General features: G+C 39.4%; 1 protein-coding gene across 9 annotated transcripts in view; it reads right to left on the minus strand.

Annotated features, from left to right (window-relative positions):
• Positions 1-12,711, minus strand: part of RARB (retinoic acid receptor beta) — a 323,955-nt gene that overhangs the window by 254,811 nt on the left and 56,433 nt on the right. The window contains exon 3 of one of the 9 annotated variants that reach the window (XM_039548238.1): positions 606-657. The exons of the other annotated variants lie outside the window; for them this stretch is intronic. The gene's annotated coding sequence lies outside the window, so the exon portion shown is untranslated. The remainder of the gene's footprint in view (positions 1-605; positions 658-12,711) is intronic. 9 annotated transcript variants of the gene reach the window in all.

The following is a 12,711-nucleotide window of genomic DNA, read 5'->3' on the forward strand; positions in this document are numbered from 1 at the left end:
CACCAGTCAGACCCGATACGCCGTGCTGAGTGTCAGTGGCAGCATTTTCAGCTTTTTGCTGCCTCACAGTAGGTTTTTCCCAACATGTTCCAACAGCAGCCAGCCCCACAGCCCCAGCAGCATTTAGAGAAACTGTGCTGCTCAAACCTTTAACCCAGTTCACCACAACCACAAGCAGGAAAGCTTTAGCAAGCCAGTGGGTCTACTGCAGAGATACAAAGTGCTCACAAACCAGTACACTCTGCAGCACAAGTTCATTTTGCTATCCCTGCTTCATCTCCATGCCACAGTGAAACAGCCCTTTTAGGTAAACCTCTTTTCCAGCCAGCTTCCATTTTCATGAGTTTAATTTCCTGATATTATCCCAACTACCAACTACATCACAGTGGGTCACGCTAAATGATTGCTCTCCTTTTTCTTCTTTGGTTCTGTACCTTTTCATATTCCTCAAAAACAATGAGGTGGTTCTTGTGCCCCATCCTTTCAGCCTCCACTAGCAAATATTTAAGTCTTTCAAATTTGTGCTTTGAGTCCAGCACCTCAAGTTTGTTTAGTACACTGGCTTTCAGAGTGTAAGCATCCTGGTGTCAAATGCCATATCTTACCTTCCAAAGGAGAATATAGCCCCAGTTGCACTCACTTCAGGGTTCTTCTATTCTGGGAAACAAAGCAAAACAAACAAAAACAAACAAATGCACCATTTTCCCCAGTTGCCCTTAATTTGACTTCACTATGGTCCACATTAACAGAAACAGCAGCTAAACTGTCTTTGAAACTTTATTCACCATAGCCAGAAAAAAAGAAGGAAAAAAAGACTGGTGAAATGCCTTTAAAACATGCTTTAATCTAGCTGGAATGCCATAAATTGCTTCCAGATGTGCTCCATACAAAAGTCAATCATAGCTATTTATACTGACACTCTGCAGTCCAAACAATCTGAATCCAAATGCCATGTCTCTGCTACAATAAAGCTATAAATGTCAGTCTTGTTGAATCTGGAGAGGTGTTGAAGAGTTCATGCTAGTTTGCTTTCTGGGCTATTTGTTAGCCAGCAATTATTTAAAAAAAAAAAAAAAAAACAAGAAGGAAAAAAAAAAAGAGGAAAAAAAGAAAAGAAAGAAAACAAAAAGAAACTTTTAAAATAGGTCCTTTCCTTGCTGAGCTATTCTTAAAGCACACCTGACACCTTCCAATCATGACCTTGAAAGTGCCACAGGTTACAAGTTGAAATTCATTTCATAAGTTAGAAAAATGTAGTGCTTAGGCTCTGAGCCAAGAATAACTGAAGGGCTTGGCAAGGCTCCCATGCCCTCCCCTAGAACGAACACACACGTAGTACACCTGGGACTAAATGAACTGAAGTACAGTAAAATGACACACCGACTGCAATAATACTTCTATTCAAAAAGCTTCCAGGGTATTGGGGGAAAAAAAATAATTCTTGCTGTAGGGGGAAAAAAAAAGTTTGGAAACTGCACCCTCGTCAGTTGTTTTGCATGCAACACACTGGTATCTAAGTCGTCTTCACTTGGGAAAGCTGAATAACCAGCATTCAGATGAAAAGATGACCTATGGAGTTATCCCACACTGTTTCAGGAAAATATATTATTTTTCTGTAGTCTCCACAGAATTTTCTCATTCATTTTACAGACTTCATTAAGATCCTTTCCCCTCCCCTGCAAAAGTGCACCTGCAGTTCAATTTATGTATAAATGTTCAGAGTTTTAATTCTGGATTTTTCTAAGTGAAAGACAACAGGGAATTTTCTTATCATTGCTTGCAGTTTGGAGAATTAAAACATTTCAGAAAAATCACAACATGTAATGACTTTAGTCTTCAGTTTCCTGCCTTTCTATTTCCCTTGATGTTTGCCTCCTACTCCAAAGATTTCCTCTGCTTTCCCTTACCTTTTTCCAAGTCCAGAAGACCATCCCTAAAATGGAGTTGAAGAACATTCCTCTCTCCCAGGTTAAGCTGTAGCATGGACTGTCATTTTTAACCACACAGGTTGAGAGAAGAAGGCAGAAAATGCACACAGAAGTTATTCAATTTTGGTCTAAAACTTTCAGAGAAGGGAAGCGAATTGTACAAGACACAGTATATCAAGATTCAAAATATATATATATATACACACACAGAAAAAAACTGAATACTTTAGAACAAGATTTGTGCTCTCAGTTCAACTTACTGGAAAACTTCAGTTTTTAATAAATCTCTTCAGTCAGAGGTTATACAAATGACTACAGAAGCAGCAAACATAATACCTGTATTTAAGAACGGGGGAGGAACCGATCTAGTGAACTACTGAGCTATCAGTCTGGCCCAAACATTAAGCAAGGTTTTGTAACCTATTTTGAAGGAATGTAATTTCTGTGTAATTGCAGGGGGTTGGAGGAGAGATAAGCAACAGAGAGGCAGAGAAGCTATTCAAGTTAAAAGACAATTCTGGCATAAGAAGAAATGATTAAGACTTGGCCGCGAATCCACTAAGAATGGAATTCACAAGCATGTGCCTAACCATGAGGAGGGCGAGATGCTCCAACCACTGTCCCATGGGAATGAGATGGAGGAAAACCCTACCACATGGGAGGCTGAGAAATTTACATGACTTCAGTATTCTGCAACAGCAGGGGATAAAACTTGATGCACAAGCTGCCTTCCTCTCCTGTGTCAGCCTACATTCATGCATTTATCTTTATTCCTAGCTCCTATCAGACAGTGAGGAGTTTTCATTGCATTGGTTCTCCAGATAAAGACATTTAACTCTTGCAAGAAAAGCTTGGGGGCTGCTAAGGCCATAAATAGAGGGGACCAATACCATTTTTCAGTGACATCTCTCTATCAGTGTATTTCTTCCTTTTCTCCACCCCAGCAGTGATACCAACCCTCAAAAATCTTCTCCCTCCATGAACTTTACTACACAATAACACCATGGTATTGTAGATCCTCATACTACCAAAATTTATACAGAAAGTCCTTCTCACATCCTACCTCACTGTAAAGACCTACCACACTGCCTCTGAATGTGACATGCTCTCTCTGAAAAGCCTAGCCACACATTTTTAGCATTTAAAGACAAATGCACACCCAAAGGAAGCAACTAATTTACTCTGTGTCTATAATCCTTCTCTCCACCAAAGCACAGTGTTCTCCCCTCAACTGTGCATTAAGCTTTCCATTTAGATCCCAAACCTTCTGATTCTAGGACTTAAAAGTCTTCTCATGGAGCATCAGCCCCACTCTGGGATGCAATAAAGTAAACTATGACAATAATAATAACTAACACTAATCATTATCGCTGGCTTTAAACTATGAATCTGTTCTGCTTTTGCAGCTGTGCTGTTTCTTCTGAGGCACCAATGGTGCTGCCAGCAGCCTAAGTGTTAGTATTAATTCAACCCATCCTTCCCATCCAACAAAAAGTACCGTATCTCCAGATCTGCATAGCTTCTGCATTTGTGATGGCTGACCCCCAAAAAGAGATAGAAAGAGAACAAAAGTCAGTAAAGTTACCAAAATATACAATATAGCTACTGTTTCAAACAAACAGGTTTGAAGCCAATATAATTTCTAACAATATCGTCCAATGTTTTCCTTGCTTTAGATTTGTCGTCCTTTATTGGAAACAATAAGCCTTCCAAAACAAAAAAGAAAAAAAAAAAAAAAGAGAGCGAGAAAAAACCCCTCACTTTGTGTTTAAAATTATTTACTATACCTTTAAAAGTAACAAATGAAGCACTTGAGTCTCAGATGTGTAACCAGTAGGGAGTTGGCTCAATGCATCAGTTTTTACACCTCTTGTAGTTAAATCAGAGATCCAAATGCAAAATCTAGCACTCAGTGGTGAACTTATAACACTCCCTGGAGGAGTGTGTCCATAAACCATTCACTAGATTACACTCATCCATACAATACTTTATTTTATAAATCCACTCCCCACCAAAAAAAAAAAAAAAAAAAGGAAAAAGGGAAGAAAGGAATAAAAAAAAGAAAAGCTCAACTAAGGTGAAGTTAAGGTTGCATAAACTATAGATCATTTTTGTCATCACATGTCTAAGTCTCTGCTTTCCTTTTTGAGATTTCATTAGTACAACTTTCCGGTGTTTTTATCTCAAATGGATTTGTTTCTCCAAATTTGCGTCTTGGCCAGGAAAGGGATCCAAAAACACCCAATGACATATGTGGCATAGCCACGCGTGGTGCAGGAGCACTCCCAGGCCTTTGGAGTATGCTCAGCAGAGCTAAAACACTTTCAAAAACTGCTGCGCTGACTTTTCTGTGGAATGTCCTTAGTGACAGTTTTTTGGGAGTTTCACATTACGCCTCATGTTCTTATGAGTCTTCCGGACATTAAGTCTTTCGCAATGTATTTCATAGAATATCATGGAATCATTGAGGTTGGAAAAGACATCTAAGATCATCGAGTCCAACTATTAACCCAGCACTGCCAAGCCCACTAAATCGTGTCCCTAAGTGCCACATCTACACATCTCTTAAATAAAAACCTCCGGGCTTGGTGACTCAGCCACCACACTCGGCAGCCTGTTCCAATGCTTGTCAACCCTTTCTGTAAAGAAAATATCTAATAATATTTGGATATTTCCAAATAATAATATCCAATCTAAACCTGCCCTGGTGCAACTTGAGGCCATTTTCTCTCATCCCATTGCTTGTTACTTGGGAGAAGAGACCGACCCCATCCGGCTACAACTTCCTTTCAGGTACTTAGAGAGAATGATAAGGTCTCTCCCAAGCCTCTTCTTCTCCAGGCAAAACAGTCCCTGTGGTCTTTCAGCAGCTCCTCATAGGACTTATGCTTCATCAGCTTCCTTCTCTTCTCTGAAGGTGGTCCAGCACCTGGAGCATGTATGTAAACATGTGCACACACTGTGTATGTGTGCTCACATGCATGTACACCTGCATACACACACAAACATACACACAGTTTGGGGCTAAAACTAGAATGGATAAAGACCAGTGTAACTTCTCTGAATTCAAAGGCATCTCATCTGATGAGAAAACATGAGGACAGTGAACCTGCCTGAATGGCCTACTGACTATTTCAAAGTTCAAAGAACATAATAAATGTGAAGATTTCCAAGGTCCTTCATGATTAAGAAAAAGAAAGCACATGCACTAGTAACAGAAAGAGTGGGGGGTTTTGTTCCAATGAATACCATTCTCTTCTCTGACTATCTAGCACACAGCTCCCACTCTCAGCTCCTTCCACGTCTCCTGTTTTATTAAAATTGCAGAATGGGTGGCTTCTGAGGCTTAATAGTAGTGTTTGATTAGACAGCTTCCACTGACCACAACTTTTTTATCTTTTGGAATATGACAGTTATCCAAATTTCTACATTTACTGTAATTTTTCAGCTATGTTTGCATGGATTTATCATGCTCCGGGAAAGCTTCCATTGATTCTCTACCAGTTGTGTACCACAGTCTAAAAAACAATCTTAAACAGAGTTCTTAAAATGTGCATTTAGTTCTTGAGAATTTTTTTTACTTGTCTTATAAAGTTACATTATTGAAAGAAATATTTCAAACTTTAAAATTTTGAAAACTTGCCATAATGCTCACCTCCCCAATTCAATTCAAACACAAAATGGAGTTCCTATTCCAGTGGTTCAAGTTCATGAAAAATTTAAATAAACAAAAAACTCAATTCTACTACAGATTCATTAAACTTTGATCAAGGCAGAGATCATTTTTCACACTATTATCTAACACCACACTCGCAGTCTACCCTCAAGCCCCTTGCCTGCAGCCACAAAGATAGAACACACTGGATTTGCAACTGAAACATCCAGCTATCACAGATCCGTTTTTTGCTGCAATGGGGATGGGACCAGCAGCAAGATCAGCTCATCTGCAGCTTTGCCTTCCCCTCCAGCTTTGCCAAACCCCAAACAGCGGGTCAAACCAACAGTTCTATCAATGTCAGGTTGATCCATTGCATGACCCCACACGAAGAAAAGATGTGCTCTGAGAATATGCAAAAGTGGCTAACAACTCAATTAGTCAGTACATGTAATTATGCCCACAAGTGTTAGGAAACTGAAAAGCCATTTTGGCTATAAAATACGTTGGGAATCTTAATGTTATGGTCAGTAAGACAACAGAACATTACTTATGCTGCATTTTATCTAGTCCTTGAATGCACCTCTCCCTGTTCCTGATGTAAGATTTTCATTAGCCATTATACAGCTGAACGTGAAAACCAAGCCAGAGAACCAAACCCATTCCAAGACACAGCCACATTAATAAATTGACAGCACATGCTATAAAATACAACTGTGGGCCTCTTATGTGAGTCACAACAATAACTTTTGCAGCACAACAGTCAATGAAGAATAACCACCACCCCAAAAAATTTCTTGGTGAGCAATAACAGGTAATGGTTTGTTCCTCTGTTTACCAGCCAAGCCCCAGAGAATAATCTTCTCCAATTACACCGTTCTCATGCATCATGCCATACTTCAGTGACCACATCTCCATGTCAATGTTTTTTAATTCTTTTATCTCCCCTAATCTTCTGTTTTAAAGAGCTACCCTAAGTCTTTGCTGACATCATTCTGCTGAATTTCCATTACCATGGAAAAACATCCACCCCTATTAATTTTTTCAGTGTATTTTGTGGCATGTTATTGCTTTTTTTAAAATCAACTAATAAAATCATATCAGAGAGTTTTTCAGTGCAGCCTAAGCAAACACTGGCGTGTGAGTACAATGAAGTATAGTACAGTATGCAAGAGAAGTCAGAGGCTGAAATGAGAATACAATTTCCCATGAGAGAGTTCTATGTTCGAGCCATTTAACTTTAAAACTAGTTCAATATTTGAACAAGACACTATTTTATTCCCATTCAAAGTTTAAACACAGATCACTTCGAAATCAATCATAAATTCAAACCTCTTTATTTTAGAAACTGTTTCAATATTTAAAAGCTTTTTTTCTGTCGTTAATGTAACTGCACCTTCAAGGCTGCAGAAGCAGAACTGACTTCGAGATCCTTAAGAGCAATGCTATTTTCCTGCCAATACATACAAAAGGCAGTTCTAGGAAAAAGAAAAAAACCCACAAAGGCAAGGCTGTGCTTTGCTTCAGAGTTTAAGAACAAAGTCTGGACAAAGAACACACAGCCTAGTCTTCAGCCCAAACTAAAGTAAATGAACTTGGTGTGGGTGCTTTTCAGGGCACAACACCATCATTCCTTGTTACTGCACAGCTTTTGTCCTCACCTGGGTGTAAGGAAAAACCAGATGAGTGGGATCAGTGTAGACAAAAAACAACCCTCCTTTAGGATAGTGATTACAGAGTGAGAGATCTGCAACTCAGAAGGAGGATGTAGAGCCCATTTGTCGCCCACGCGTACTCGCGCCCCTGTCCCCACCCAGCACAGCGCTGCTTGTCCTGCTGCCTCAGAAGCCTCACAGCCCTGCTGACAGTGCAGAAATGGACTGCTCCAACTCTGCGACACAGAAAAAATATTTCAGCCTGGTGAAATAGCAACATTTCACACCCATATTTCATTTCAGTATGATGATCTTAAGAGTTCTTGGGGGTGGGTGTTACATTTGCTTGTTTTTAAACTCAATCTTCAGATGGGCAACTTATCACAGAGAGTCAGTGATCGAGAGGTGAAACCAGGCGAATTCCTGAACTGTGTCAGTGCCAGCTCTTTGGCACATGCCACTCTCATCCAACTAATTTCAACACCAATTTGTTTCTAAAAATTATCTTTTGTGCCTTCATCTTTGTACAAAGCTCTTTTTCACAAGCACAGAGCATACAGCTCAACGCAAATGTAACACTGCAAAAATACTCATATCAAGTAGAAAAGACAAGCTGATTGTTCTAAAGCAAAAAGTCTTATTAACCTCAGGGCTGCCCTGTTCTGGTTTCTGGTCAACTAGAGTCTTCACAATCAAGTTAAAAGACTCCTTGTAAAAGGATTAAGCATCTGTATTATCAAGAGACCACAGAATAAGAGCAGGAGTTAGGCTGTGTCTTTGTGGTATCAATCCACTTAACTACCCATGGCTTTGCATGAACCCAGGAAATATTATTCAGCTGTATATATAGCAACATGATAAACCTGGCTGCATGGGTAGTCATGCTGCTGCACTAGCATCTGAATGTCACCTTTCCCAGGAGAGGGCAGCTGCCATTCATAACCATCTCTCCTTAATTGAAAAATGAGGGGTCCTGATTTCCAGGAAGCCATAGGCCAAGAGCATTAGCAATAAATGAGCTTTACTTTTTACGTACCTCCAAATAAAAAGAAATCAGTTGTAATCAACACAGCATTAACATACTGTCTTGTAATATTTCACATAAAACATGTCACTGAAAACTCAGTATTGAGCAGGAAGGAATTTGATGAATCAAGTAGATGAAGCCAAGATGTAGTTATTAGATGCATTACATCTTTAGCACATCATCTGTAAAAATGTCCAGGGTAAACTAACGCTCCAGGGGAAACCTGACCTTTAAGAGGCTCCCTAATACTACATCTAAATTAATGTCAGTGACAGGCACTTCAATCTAAAATAGCAGGGTTCTTTCATTCTATCTACACTATCTATTCAACCATTTATTTGTGCGTAAATGTGTGTGTGCATAAATGGATTTGTGTCATTCTGGCACTGGGGGAGTGGGTAGGGGACAAAAAGAGCTCTTTTTTTTTTTTTCATTCCTTACTACTCTTACGCATATTGTTAGTTTTGCAGGACTCATTCAGAATCTTTTCAGAAAAAAAAAGTGGTAGGAAAATTATTTTTTATAGTAACTAAATCTACTTCTCCAAGTAGGTATCAACCTTGCAAAATAAACATGCCTGAACTAGAGCAGGATGGAACTCTTGCAGCAATCAATACAACAAGCAATTCTGAATTTGTTTTAAAGAGCTGGGCTGGGCTCTGACATGACTGGTGGTCAAGATAAAAATCATAATTGAGATCAGTTTTGCTGTTTCAAAACAAAACACTGGAAATAAATTCACTAGAAGATGCATTTCTGCCTTGGAGGAAAAGAAACAAATAAACAATACACTGCAAAATACTGATAATAGAATAATTTCATGGCTGTTAGTCAAATCGGTGCTAACTGTGGTGGCCAAACCTTCACTCTCTTCTGTTTTTCATTCCATTTTGGAGGTTTTATGATGAAGGGATGAGGCAACTGCAAAGCAGCCACTCTGATGACCTTTCTCCAGGCTTCTTAGGGTGCTCTTCCTCCCCTGCCAACACCTCAGAGAGGACCAAACCCACCTAGACCTGTGGTACTCTGTCCCTCCACTTCTCAGAGACAACAGGACAATGGTGTTTTCAAGAGATATCTCTTCATGCAATAGCTGAAATCTGTTCCTTGATGGAAAGGATTTACACCTTGCTCTGAAATTAGGACAATCACATTAGCTAAATCCTAGTGAACTAAAACTGCTAAATTCTTTCACATTTTGTTGATCAAGAACCCTTTTATTGGAACATTTTTCTTTGCAAGTCTCAGTTCAGTAATAAACTATCCTCTAATTGGTCTTTATGCTATGAAGAGCTACCTTGCATTTTAGCTACTTTATATGTGGTTATATTTTCTTACAAAGACACAATTGATCAGGAATTACCATAATCTCACACAGAGAAGCAGTCCTAGAAGCACTGAGAGCATAAAACATTAATGTCAGTAATGCAGACATGACAAGTTTCAACTCTCCTTTCAGCTAAACAATCTGCCTCTTTCATACTAACATCACCGTTCAGCCCATGGGCTACATAAACATTGTCAAACCTGGTTTCAATATAAAGTGAGCACATTAATGTTCCCACTAATATACATTTCCCAGTAACCACTCCATTAGATTGCTTAGCTCAAACTGCATGACATATCCCATAACATATCAGACAGTTCAGATTCACAAGCTCAGAAGATACAGATATTCTAAGTATTGGGAAAAAAAACCTTTCTCGTGTGTGTATTCATGAGCCCTGCAAATCCAAAAACTCCCATGAGGCTCTCAAGAAAACATGCCTGTGTGGAATACAGCCCTCCTCTGTTCAGTGAGAGTTTTTTTGTTTTCTGCTTTTTCTGGTTTTGGATGATGGTCTTTCACTTTCCTCTTCACAGAGACTAAGTAAATGGACACAAAAATAAAGAGATGCTGTTCAGAGCAGATAATCCTTTCTGTAACCTCAGATAATGTATCTAAGACCAGTGGATCCAGTGATGACTCACTATTAACTTTTCTCAAAAGCAAGCCAGTTGAGTGGCTAAAACATTTAACAAACATGATGTAGAAATTCCCTGATTTAGTTCACTACAGACCCTCTGATTATAAAGCAAGACCCTATTCCAGACACGTGAACTTTGTGTTTTCCCTCACACTCGGTAACAGCGCAGCAGCATCAGTCTCAGGGTAAAAGGACATGAGAAGCCCCCCCACTGCAAGGGAACTTCACGTGAGCCTCCTTAACAAGCCCATGGTCCCACAAAGCACAGTGCACATGCTGTACAAGCAGCGTGCTACAGACAACATTACTGTGGCCTCCCATGTCATTCTGGGTTATAGGGTGGTTTATTATGGGCTGGGGACCAATATCCTAGGAGCTCACACTTCAAATTTTCACGTTCAGCAGCTGGAAAGGCAAATATCCTCAGCCAGAAAGTTCATTAACCTAGAGATTTTCCATGGCCAGACTTCTTCAGTATTGCAGTAAAATGCAATTTTACATTTGGGTTATGGTATTTTGAAGTATTTAATGTAGCTGACAGCCAACAAATACCAGCTAACCTTACCCCTGAGCTTGATAGTGTGTTGTGCAAAATACAGCCACTTTGAAATAACATGACTTTAAAACTGTTTATGCTTAACACGGTGAAATTAAACGTAGAGTCGACTAGACATGCTAGCTTCTACACTGTTGAGTAACACTCAATACCTTAAAGAAGTGAGAAACAGGAAAGAGACTCAGAAATTTTGAGAGCAGCAGGGAATTTCCATAAAGCCATCTGATTTCTCAGAAGGAAAAGAATGAAAGTTGAAAGTGAAATTGAATTAATCCCAGAAATATGTAATGCATGCCCCCACTAATCAGACTATGGGGAGCACTCAGCATAGATAGAGGAAGGTCCAATCAACCTTTGAACAAAACAATACCCACTCTGAAATCTTCTGACTCTTCCAGGCTCACAAAACTTGACCCAGAATACGTAAGTCTGGACTGGCACTGATCTCATAGGGTAGAACTTCAGAAGGTGTAAATCTGAGCAACTCCACTGACTTCAAAAGTCTGCCAAGCCTCTAGCTCCAGATGTCAGTGTGCAGTCATGAATTCCTGATTTCTGAATACTTTAACACAGCTAAAAGAGCAGCAAAGGCTAATGTTTTTGCACTTGTTAAGTAAAAAATTACTTGATATGTTAAATAAAATTAATAGCTGAAAGTATTCTACATATTCTGATTAGCAGTTGAGATTTATCCCATACATTCAGGTTCAAAGTAATTTTGCTTTGGGCTTCAAAGCTCACTTTCAACTTCAGCCAGCTTCCACTGTTGAGTTTCCAGGATAAAGTTCAATAAGGTTTACTTTCTATTAAGATTTAAGCCATTAACCTGTATCACACACTTTTTCATGTAGTGTGCCTACTGAAATGCAAGTCTTCAGAATACTGCATTATGTCAGTCAAAAGAAGGTCTGGCACAAAAACCCCAGTCAGGGCTATTTCAACCATTCAACAGTCCAATTACTTACACTGTGTTAGACCTTCCAGCTCCAGAAATGTAGAACTGTTAACACTCAGGGAGCCAGGGTTGCACTGATAGGGTTGTACATTGTTAATTCTTTTGTCAAAATACAGTGTTTCAAACATAATTGCCAGAAGAGATGTAACATCTAGGCTTGCAGCCTCAAGTGCAATTTCCTGGCAACTACAGTGGTGCAGGCTACAGATTAACACATGAGCAATTCCAATTAAACGTGATGCAAGTCCATTAACATTGGGTCTGAGTAATATCCCCTCATATACAGGATACCCTGAAACAGGAAATAGAATAAATTAACATGGAATAAATTCACCTGCAATACAAGTGAAGATGCTACCAATTAGCTGTCTGTATAACTCATTTTGGAAGATGGTATCTACTTTTTCTTTCCTTCTCAGATTAGATAAATGAGCATGTCCTGCAAGGCCTTCTAAATACGCTGGAGAACTATGTACTCTATAAGATCCCCAGAAATAGGGTTCAAAGGTCCTTATCATGGCACAACTATTTCTGCAGAGTTATGGAAAGAGAACACCAACCTGAAAGAGAGGTGTTGGAAATTGTTCTTCCAACAAATTCCTCCATCTCAACAGAAGCAGCATTTCACGTGCTTTCCGCCTGTACAACAAAGAATGAATTCTCCATTGCCACCATCAACTGATTTTTCTGAAATTTGGGTTCAATTCACCTTGCAACATACACTCCTATTCTTTCAAGAATTGCAGCTGCATCCTATGATAAAAATACAAACATAATTACAAATACATGCCACAACAACAGCCCAGCATACCTTATGTTCTAGCTGGTGAATCACACCAAGTTCTCACATAACCACCTCCAAGGCTGTGGCTCTCCTACTAATCATGTGCACAGTAAGCTGGTGGGCCCCCCTTGATGAAAAGAGAAAGCCAAGTGCTGGATATACTATTTTCCACAAAGCCAGGACT

Source organism: Corvus cornix, chromosome 2 (assembly GCF_000738735.6).
Source record: "Corvus cornix cornix isolate S_Up_H32 chromosome 2, ASM73873v5, whole genome shotgun sequence".
Classification (NCBI taxonomy): Eukaryota; Metazoa; Chordata; class Aves; order Passeriformes; family Corvidae; genus Corvus; species Corvus cornix.